The sequence below is a fragment of the Pelecanus crispus genome, unplaced genomic scaffold (genome assembly GCF_030463565.1).
Source record: "Pelecanus crispus isolate bPelCri1 unplaced genomic scaffold, bPelCri1.pri SCAFFOLD_31, whole genome shotgun sequence".
Classification (NCBI taxonomy): Eukaryota; Metazoa; Chordata; class Aves; order Pelecaniformes; family Pelecanidae; genus Pelecanus; species Pelecanus crispus.
In genome coordinates this window covers 319,226-330,126 of record NW_027461382.1, presented here as the reverse complement: position 1 = coordinate 330,126, position 10,901 = coordinate 319,226, and positions in this window count along the sequence as shown.

Below are 10,901 nucleotides of genomic sequence, written 5' to 3'. Positions count from 1 at the left end.
AAGGCCTTAGAGCTGTTGCTGGTCCTCACCTTCCCTTGACACCGCTTTCACAGCCAAACACACTCTGGCCATCTACCCTGGTTTTGCATCCCAGCACTCCCAACACACATTCTCAGGCTCAATCTCACTCTCACTCCCGGCACACAACACCTCCCAAAGTGCAAATACCCAAGCATTTTCTGCCGCATGCTACATCTAAGGGCTTAGAGCTGTGGCTGGTCCTCACCTTCCCTTGACACCGCTTTCACAGCCAAACACACTCTGCCCATCTGCCTTTGCCTTGCCTCTCAGCACTCCCAACACACATTCTCAAGTTCAATCTCTCTCTCACTCCTGGCGCAGACCACCTCCCAAAGTGCAAACACCCAACCGATTTCTGACATACGCTACATCTAAGGGCTTAGAGCTGTTGCTGGTCCTCACCTTCCCTTGACACCGCTTTCACAGCCAAACACACTCTGCCCATCTGCCTTTGCCTTGCCTCTCAGCACTCCCAACACACATTCTCAAGTTCAATCTCTCTCTCACTCCTGGCGCAGACCACCTCCCAAAGTGCAAACACCCAACCGATTTCTGACATACGCTACATCTAAGGGCTTAGAGCTGTGGCTGGTCCTCACCTTCCCTTGACACCGCTTTCACAGCCAAACACACTCTGCCCATCTACGCTGGTTTTGCCTCCCAGCACTTCCAAAACACATTCTCAGGTTGAATCTCACTATCACTGCCGGCACAGACCACTTCCCAAAGAGCAAATACCCAAGCGATTTCTGACACACGCTACATCTAAGGCCTTAGAGCTGTTGCTTGTCCTCACCTTCCCTTGACACCGCTTTCACAGCCAAACACACTCTGGCCATCTGCCTTTGCCTTCCCTCCCAGCACTCCCAACACACTCTCACTATCGGCACAGACCACCTCCCAAAATGCCAACACCCAAGCGATTTCTGACACACGCTACATCTAAGGGCTTAGAGCTGTTGCTGGTCCTCACCTTCCCTTGACACCGCTTTCACAGCCAAACACACTCTGGCCATCTACGCTGGTTTTGCCTCCCAGCACTCCCAAAACACATTCTCAGGTTGAATCTCACTATCACTGCCGGCACAGACCACTTCCCAAAGAGCAAATACCCAAGCGATTTCTGACACACGCTACATCTAAGGCCTTAGAGCTGTGGCTGGTCCTCACCTTCCCTTGACACCGCTTTCACAGCCAAACACACTCTGCCCATCTACCCTGGCTTTGCCTCCCAGCACTCCCAAAACACATTCTCAGGCTCAATCTCACTCTCACTCCCGGCACAGACCACCTCCCAAAGTGAAAATACCCAAGGCATTTCTCCCTACGATAGGCCTAAGGGCTTAGAGCTGTTGCTGGTCCTCACCTTCCCTTGACACCGCTTTCACAGCCAAACACACTCTGCCCATCTGCCTTTGCCTTGCCTCTCAGCACTCCCAACACACATTCTCAAGTTCAATCTCTCTCTCACTCCTGGCGCAGACCACCTCCCAAAGTGCAAACACCCAACCGATTTCTGACATACGCTACATCTAAGGGCTTAGAGCTGTGGCTGGTCCTCACCTTCCCTTGGCACCGCTTTCACAGCCAAACACACTCTGCCCATCTACGCTGGTTTTGCCTCCCAGCACTCCCAAAACACATTCGCAGGTTGAATCTCACTATCACTGCCGGCACAGACCACTTCCCAAAGAGCAAATACCCAAGCGATTTCTGACACACGCTACATCTAAGGCCTTAGAGCTGTTGCTGCTCCTCACCTTCCCTTGACACCGCTTTCACAGCCAAACACACTCTGCCCATCTACCCTGGCTTTGCCTCCCAGCACTCCCAACACACATTGTCAGGCTCAATCTCACTCTCACTCCCGGCACAGACCACCTCCCGAAGTGAAAATACCCAAGGCATTTCTCCCTACGATAGGCCTAAGGGCTTAGAGCTGTTGCTGGTCCTCACCTTCCCTTGACACCGCTTTCACAGCCAAACACACTCTGGCCATCTGCCTTTGCCTTGCCTCCCAGCACTCCCAAAAGACATTCTCAGGCGCACTTTCACTCCAGGCACAGACCACCTCTCAAAGTGCCAACACCCAAGCGATTTCTACCGCATGCTACATCTAAGGGCTTAGAGCTGTGGCTGGTCCTCACCTTCCCTTGACACCGCTTTCACAGCCAAACACACTCTGGCCATCTAGGCTGGTTTTGCCTCCCAGCACTCCCAAAACACATTCTCAGGTTGAATCTCACTATCACTGCCGGCACAGACCACTTCCCAAAGAGCAAATACCCAAGCGATTTCTGACACACGCTACATCTAAGGCCTTAGAGCTGTGGCTGGTCCTCACCTTCCCTTGACACCGCTTTCACAGCCAAACACACTCTGCCCATCTACCCTGGCTTTGCCTCCCAGCACTCCCAACACACATTGTCAGGCTCAATCTCACTCTCACTCCCGGCACAGACCACCTCCCGAAGTGAAAATACCCAAGGCATTTCTCCCTACGATAGGCCTAAGGGCTTAGAGCTGTTGCTGGTCCTCACCTTCCCTTGACACCGCTTTCACAGCCAAACACACTCTGCCCATCTGCCTTTGCCTTGCCTCTCAGCACTGCCAACACACATTCTCAAGTTCAATCTCTCTCTCACTCCTGGCGCAGACCACCTCCCAAAGTGCAAACACCCAACCGATTTCTGACATACGCTACATCTAAGGGCTTAGAGCTGTTGCTGCTCCTCACCTTCCCTTGACACCGCTTTCACAGCCAAACACACTCTGGCCATCTACGCTGGTTTTGCCTCCCAGCACTCCCAAAACACATTCTCAGGTTGAATCTCACTATCACTGCCGGCACAGACCACTTCCCAAAGAGCAAATACCCAAGCGATTTCTGACACACGCTACATCTAAGGCCTTAGAGCCGTTGCTGGTCCTCACCTTCCCTTGACACCGCTTTCACAGCCAAACGCACTCTGCCCATCTACCCTGGCTTTGCCTCCCAGCACTCCCAACACACATTCTCAGGTTGAATCTCACTATCACTGCCGCCACAGACCACGTCCCAAAGTGAAAATACCCAAGCGATTTCTGACACACGCTACATCTAAGGCCTTAGAGCTGTTGCTGGTCCTCACCTTCCCTTGACACCGCTTTCACAGCCAAACGCACTCTGCCCATCTGCGCTGCCCTTGCCTCCAGGCACTCCCAACACACATTCTCAGGCTCACTATCACTCTCACTCCCGGCACAGACCACCTCCCAAAGTGCAAACGTCCAAGCCATTTCTCCCCTACGATAGGCCTGAGGGTTTAGAGCTGTTGCTGGTCCTCACCTTCCCTTGACACCGCTTTCACAGCCAAACACACTCTGGCCATCTACCCTGGTTTTGCCTCCCAGCACTCCCAACACACATTCTCAGGCTCAATCTCTCTCTCACTCCTGGCGCAGACCACCTCCCAAAATGCAAACACCCAACCTATTTCTGACATACGCTACATCTAAGGGCTTAGAGCTGTTGCTGGTCCTCACCTTCCCTTGACACCGCTTTCACAGCCAAACACACTCTGCCCATCTACGCTGGTTTTGCCTCCCAGCACTCCCAACACACATTGTCAGGCTCAATCTCACACTCACTCCCGGCACACAACACCTCCCAAAGTGCCAACACCCAAGCGATTTCTGCCGCATGCTACATCTAAGGCCTTAGAGCTGTTGCTGGTCCTCACCTTCCCTTGACACCGCTTTCACAGCCAAACACACTCTGCCCATCTGCCTTTGCCTTGCCTCTCAGCACTCCCAACACACATTCTCAAGTTCAATCTCTCTCTCACTCCTGGAGCAGACCACCTCCCAAAGTGCAAACACCCAACCGATTTCTGACATACGCTACATCTAAGGGCTTAGAGCTGTGGCTGGTCCTCACCTTCCCTTGACACCGCTTTCACAGCCAAACACACTCTGGCCATCTACGCTGGTTTTGCCTCCCAGCACTCCCAAAACACATTCTCAGGTTGAATCTCACTATCACTGCCGGCACAGACCACTTCCCAAAGAGCAAATACCCAAGCGATTTCTGACACACGCTACATCTAAGGCCTTAGAGCTGTTGCTGCTCCTCACCTTCCCTTGACACCGCTTTCACAGCCAAACACACTCTGCCCATCTACCCTGGCTTTGCCTCCCAGCACTCCCAACACACATTGTCAGGCTCAATCTCACTCTCACTCCCGGCACAGACCACCTCCCGAAGTGAAAATACCCAAGGCATTTCTCCCTACGATAGGCCTAAGGGCTTAGAGCTGTTGCTGGTCCTCACCTTCCCTTGACACCGCTTTCACAGCCAAACACACTCTGGCCATCTGCCTTTGCCTTGCCTCCCAGCACTCCCAAAAGACATTCTCAGGCGCACTTTCACTCCAGGCACAGACCACCTCTCAAAGTGCCAACACCCAAGCGATTTCTGCCGCATGCTACATCTAAGGCCTTAGAGCTGTGGCTGGTCCTCACCTTCCCTTGACACCGCTTTCACAGCCAAACACACTCTGCCCATCTGCCTTTGCCTTCCCTCCCAGCACTCCCAAATCACTCTCACTCCCGGCACACAACACCTCCCAAAGTCAAAACACCCAAGCGATTTCTGCCGCATGCTACATCTAAGGGCTTAGAGCTGTTGCTGGTCCTCACCTTCCCTTGACACCGCTTTCACAGCCAAACACACTCTGCCCATCTGCCTTTGCCTTGCCTCTCAGCACTCCCAACACACATTCTCAAGTTCAATCTCTCTCTCACTCCTGGCGCAGACCACCTCCCAAAGTGCAAACACCCAACCGATTTCTGACATACGCTACATCTAAGGGCTTAGAGCTGTTGCTGGTCCTCACCTTCCCTTGACACCGCTTTCACAGCCAAACACACTCTGCCCATCTGCCTTTGCCTTGCCTCTCAGCACTCCCAACACACATTCTCAAGTTCAATCTCTCTCTCACTCCTGGCGCAGACCACTTCCCAAAGAGCAAATACCCAAGCGATTTCTGACACACGCTACATCTAAGGCCTTAGAGCTGTTGCTGCTCCTCACCTTCCCTTGACACCGCTTTCACAGCCAAACACACTCTGGCCATCTGCCTTTGCCTTCCCTCCCAGCACTCTCAACACACTCTCACTACCGGCACAGACCACCTCCCAAAATGCCAACACCCAAGCGATTTCTGACACACGCTACATCTAAGGGCTTAGAGCTGTTGCTGGTCCTCACCTTCCCTTGACACCGCTTTCACAGCCAAACACACTCTGCCCATCTACCCTGGTTTTGCCTCCCAGCACTCCCAACACACATTGTCAGGCTCAATCTCACACTCACTCCCGGCACACAACACCTCCCAAAGTGCCAACACCCAAGCGATTTCTGCCGCATGCTACATCTAAGGGCTTAGAGCTGTTGCTGGTCCTCACCTTCCCTTGACACCGCTTTCACAGCCAAACACACTCTGCCCATCTGCCTTTGCCTTGCCTCCCAGCACTACCAAATCACTCTCACTCCCGGCACACAACACCTCCCAAAGTCAAAACTCCCAAGCGATTTCTGCCGCATGCTACATCTAAGGGCTTAGAGCTGTTGCTGGTCCTCACCTTCCCTTGACACCGCTTTCACAGCCAAACACACTCTGCCCATCTGCCTTTGCCTTGCCTCTCAGCACTCCCAACACACATTCTCAAGTTCAATCTCTCTCTCACTCCTGGCGCAGACCACCTCCCAAAGAGCAAATACCCAAGCGATTTCTGACACACGCTACATCTAAGGCCTTAGAGCTGTTGCTGGTCCTCACCTTCCCTTGACACCGCTTTCACAGCCAAACACACTCTGGCCATCTACGCTGGTTTTGCCTCCCAGCACTCCCAAAACACATTCTCAGGTTGAATCTCCCTATCACTGCCGGCACAGACCACTTCCCAAAGAGCAAATACCCAAGCGATTTCTGACACACGCTACATCTAAGGCCTTAGAGCCGTTGCTGGTCCTCACCTTCCCTTGACACCGCTTTCACAGCCAAACGCACTCTGCCCATCTACCCTGGCTTTGCCTCCCAGCACTCCCAACACACATTCTCAGGTTGAATCTCACTATCACTGCCGGCACAGACCACGTCCCAAAGTGAAAATACCCAAGCGATTTCTGACACACGCTACATCTAAGGCCTTAGAGCTGTTGCTGGTCCTCACCTTCCCTTGACACCGCTTTCACAGCCAAACGCACTCTGCCCATCTGCGCTGCCCTTGCCTCCAGGCACTCCCAACACACATTCTCAGGCTCACTATCACTCTCACTCCCGGCACAGACCACCTCCCAAAGTGCAAACGTCCAAGCCATTTCTCCCCTACGATAGGCCTGAGGGTTTAGAGCTGTTGCTGGTCCTCACCTTCCCTTGACACCGCTTTCACAGCCAAACACACTCTGGCCATCTACCCTGGTTTTGCCTCCCAGCACTCCCAACACACATTCTCAGGCTCAATCTCTCTCTCACTCCTGGCGCAGACCACCTCCCAAAGTGCAAACACCCAACCTATTTCTGACATACGCTACATCTAAGGGCTTAGAGCTGTTGCTGGTCCTCACCTTCCCTTGACACCGCTTTCACAGCCAAACACACTCTGCCCATCTACGCTGGTTTTGCCTCCCAGCACTCCCAACACACATTCTCAGGCTCAATCTCACACTCACTCCCGGCACACAACACCTCCCAAAGTGCCAACACCCAAGCGATTTCTGCCGCATGCTACATCTAAGGCCTTAGAGCTGTTGCTGGTCCTCACCTTCCCTTGACACCGCTTTCACAGCCAAACACACTCTGCCCATCTGCCTTTGCCTTCCCTCCCAGCACTCCCAACACACATTCTCAAGTTCAATCTCTCTCTCACTCCTGGAGCAGACCACCTCCCAAAGTGCAAACACCCAACCGATTTCTGACATACGCTACATCTAAGGGCTTAGAGCTGTGGCTGGTCCTCACCTTCCCTTGACACCGCTTTCACAGCCAAACACACTCTGCCCATCTACGCTGGTTTTGCCTCCCAGCACTCCCAAAACACATTCTCAGGTTGAATCTCACTATCACTGCCGGCACAGACCACTTCCCAAAGAGCAAATACCCAAGCGATTTCTGACACACGCTACATCTAAGGCCTTAGAGCTGTTGCTGCTCCTCACCTTCCCTTGACACCGCTTTCACAGCCAAACACACTCTGCCCATCTACCCTGGCTTTGCCTCCCAGCACTCCCAACACACATTGTCAGGCTCAATCTCACTCTCACTCCCGGCACAGACCACCTCAGGAAGTGAAAATACCCAAGGCATTTCTCCCTACGATAGGCCTACGGGCTTAGAGCTGTTGCTGGTCCTCACCTTCCCTTGACACCGCTTTCACAGCCAAACACACTCTGGCCATCTGCCTTTGCCTTGCCTCCCAGCACTCCCAAAAGACATTCTCAGGCGCACTTTCACTCCAGGCACAGACCACCTCTCAAAGTGCCAACACCCAAGCGATTTCTGCCGCATGCTACATCTAAGGCCTTAGAGCTGTGGCTGGTCCTCACCTTCCCTTGACACCGCTTTCACAGCCAAACACACTCTGCCCATCTGCCTTTGCCTTCCCTCCCAGCACTCCCAAATCACTCTCACTCCCGGCACACAACACCTCCCAAAGTCAAAACACCCAAGCGATTTCTGCCGCATGCTACATCTAAGGGCTTAGAGCTGTTGCTGGTCCTCACCTTCCCTTGACACCGCTTTCACAGCCAAACACACTCTGCCCATCTGCCTTTGCCTTGCCTCTCAGCACTCCCAACACACATTCTCAAGTTCAATCTCTCTCTCACTCCTGGCGCAGACCACCTCCCAAAGTGCAAACACCCAACCGATTTCTGACATACGCTACATCTAAGGGCTTAGAGCTGTTGCTGGTCCTCACCTTCCCTTGACACCGCTTTCACAGCCAAACACACTCTGCCCATCTGCCTTTGCCTTGCCTCTCAGCACTCCCAACACACATTCTCAAGTTCAATCTCTCTCTCACTCCTGGCGCAGACCACCTCCCAAAGAGCAAATACCCAAGCGATTTCTGACACACGCTACATCTAAGGCCTTAGAGCTGTTGCTGGTCCTCACCTTCCCTTGACACCGCTTTCACAGCCAAACACACTCTGGCCATCTGCCTTTGCCTTGCCTCCCAGCACTCCGAACACACTCTCACTACCAGCACAGACCACCTCCCAAAATGCCAACACCCAAGCGATTTCTGACACACGCTACATCTAAGGGCTTAGAACTGTTGCTGGTCCTCACCTTCCCTTGACACCGCTTTCACAGCCAAACACACTCTGCCCATCTACCCTGGTTTTGCCTCCCAGCACTCCCAACACACATTGTCAGGCTCAATCTCACACTCACTCACGGCACACAACACCTCCCAAAGTGCCAACACCCAAGCGATTTCTGCCGCATGCTACATCTAAGGGCTTAGAGCTGTTGCTGGTCCTCACCTTCCCTTGACACCGCTTTCACAGCCAAACACACTCTGCCCATCTGCCTTTGCCTTGCCTCCCAGCACTCCCAAATCACTCTCACTCCCGGCACACACCACCTCCCAAAGTCAAAACACCCAAGCGATTTCTGCCTCATGCTACATCTAAGGGCTTAGAGCTGTTGCTGGTCCTCACCTTCCCTTGACACCGCTTTCACAGCCAAACACACTCTGCCCATCTGCCTTTGCCTTGCCTCTCAGCACTCCCAACACACATTCTCAAGTTCAATCTCTCTCTCACTCCTGGCGCAGACCACCTCCCAAAGTGCAAACACCCAACCGATTTCTGACATACGCTACATCTAAGGGCTTAGAGCTGTGGCTGCTCCTCACCTTCCCTTGACACCGCTTTCACAGCCAAACACACTCTGCCCATCTGCCTTTGCCTTGCCTCTCAGCACTCCCAACACACATTCTCAAGTTCAATCTCTCTCTCACTCCTGGCGCAGACCACCTCCCAAAGAGCAAATACCCAAGCGATTTCTGACACACGCTACATCTAAGGCCTTAGAGCTGTTGCTGGTCCTCACCTTCCCTTGACACCGCTTTCACAGCCAAACACACTCTGGCCATCTGCCTTTGCCTTGCCTCCCAGCACTCCGAACACACTCTCACTACCAGCACAGACCACCTCCCAAAATGCCAACACCCAAGCGATTTCTGACACACGCTACATCTAAGGGCTTAGAACTGTTGCTGGTCCTCACCTTCCCTTGACACCGCTTTCACAGCCAAACACACTCTGCCCATCTACCCTGGTTTTGCCTCCCAGCACTCCCAACACACATTGTCAGGCTCAATCTCACACTCACTCACGGCACACAACACCTCCCAAAGTGCCAACACCCAAGCGATTTCTGCCGCATGCTACATCTAAGGGCTTAGAGCTGTTGCTGGTCCTCACCTTCCCTTGACACCGCTTTCACAGCCAAACACACTCTGCCCATCTGCCTTTGCCTTGCCTCCCAGCACTCCCAAATCACTCTCACTCCCGGCACACACCACCTCCCAAAGTCAAAACACCCAAGCGATTTCTGCCTCATGCTACATCTAAGGGCTTAGAGCTGTTGCTGGTCCTCACCTTCCCTTGACACCGCTTTCACAGCCAAACACACTCTGCCCATCTGCCTTTGCCTTGCCTCTCAGCACTCCCAACACACATTCTCAAGTTCAATCTCTCTCTCACTCCTGGCGCAGACCACCTCCCAAAGTGCAAACACCCAACCGATTTCTGACATACGCTACATCTAAGGGCTTAGAGCTGTGGCTGCTCCTCACCTTCCCTTGACACCGCTTTCACAGCCAAACACACTCTGCCCATCTACGCTGGTTTTGCCTCCCAGCACTCCCAAAACACATTCTCAGGTTGAATCTCACTATCACTGCCGGCACAGACCACTTCCCAAAGAGCAAATACCCAAGCGATTTCTGACACACGCTACATCTAAGGCCTTAGAGTTGTTGCTGCTCCTCACCTTCCCTTGACACCGCTTTCACAGCCAAACACACTCTGCCCATCTGCCTTTGCCTTGCATACCAGCACTACCAAATCACTCTCACTCCCGGCACACAACACCTCCCAAAGTCAAAACACCCAAGCGATTTCTGCCGCATGCTACATCTAAGGGCTTAGAGCTGTTGCTGGTCCTCACCTTCCCTTGACACCGCTTTCACAGCCAAACACACTCTGCGCATCTGCCTTTGCCTTGCCTCTCAGCACTCCCAACACACATTCTCAAGTTCAATCTCTCTCTCACTCCTGGCGCAGACCACCTCCCAAAGAGCAAATACCCAAGCGATTTCTGACACACGCTACATCTAAGGCCTTAGAGCTGTTGCTGGTCCTCACCTTCCCTTGACACCGCTTTCACAGACAAACACACTCTGGCCATCTGCGCTGCCCTTGCCTCACAGCACTCACAACACACTCTCACTATCGGCACAGACCACCTCCCAAAATGCAAACACCCAAGCGATTTCTGACACACGCTACATCTAAGAGCTTAGAGCTGTTGCTGGTCCTCACCTTCCCTTGATACCGCTTTCACAGCCAAGCACACTCTGCCCATCTACCCTGGCTTTGCCTCCCAGCACTCCCAACACACATTCTCAGGCTCACTCTCACTCTCACTCCCAGCACAGACCACCTCCCAAAGTGAAAATACCCAAGGCATTTCTCCCATAAGATAGGCCTAAGGCCTTAGAGCTGTTGCTGGTCCTCACCTTCCCTTGACACCGCTTTCACAGCCAAACACACTCTGGCCATCTACCCTGGTTTTGCATCCCAGCACTCCCAACACACATTC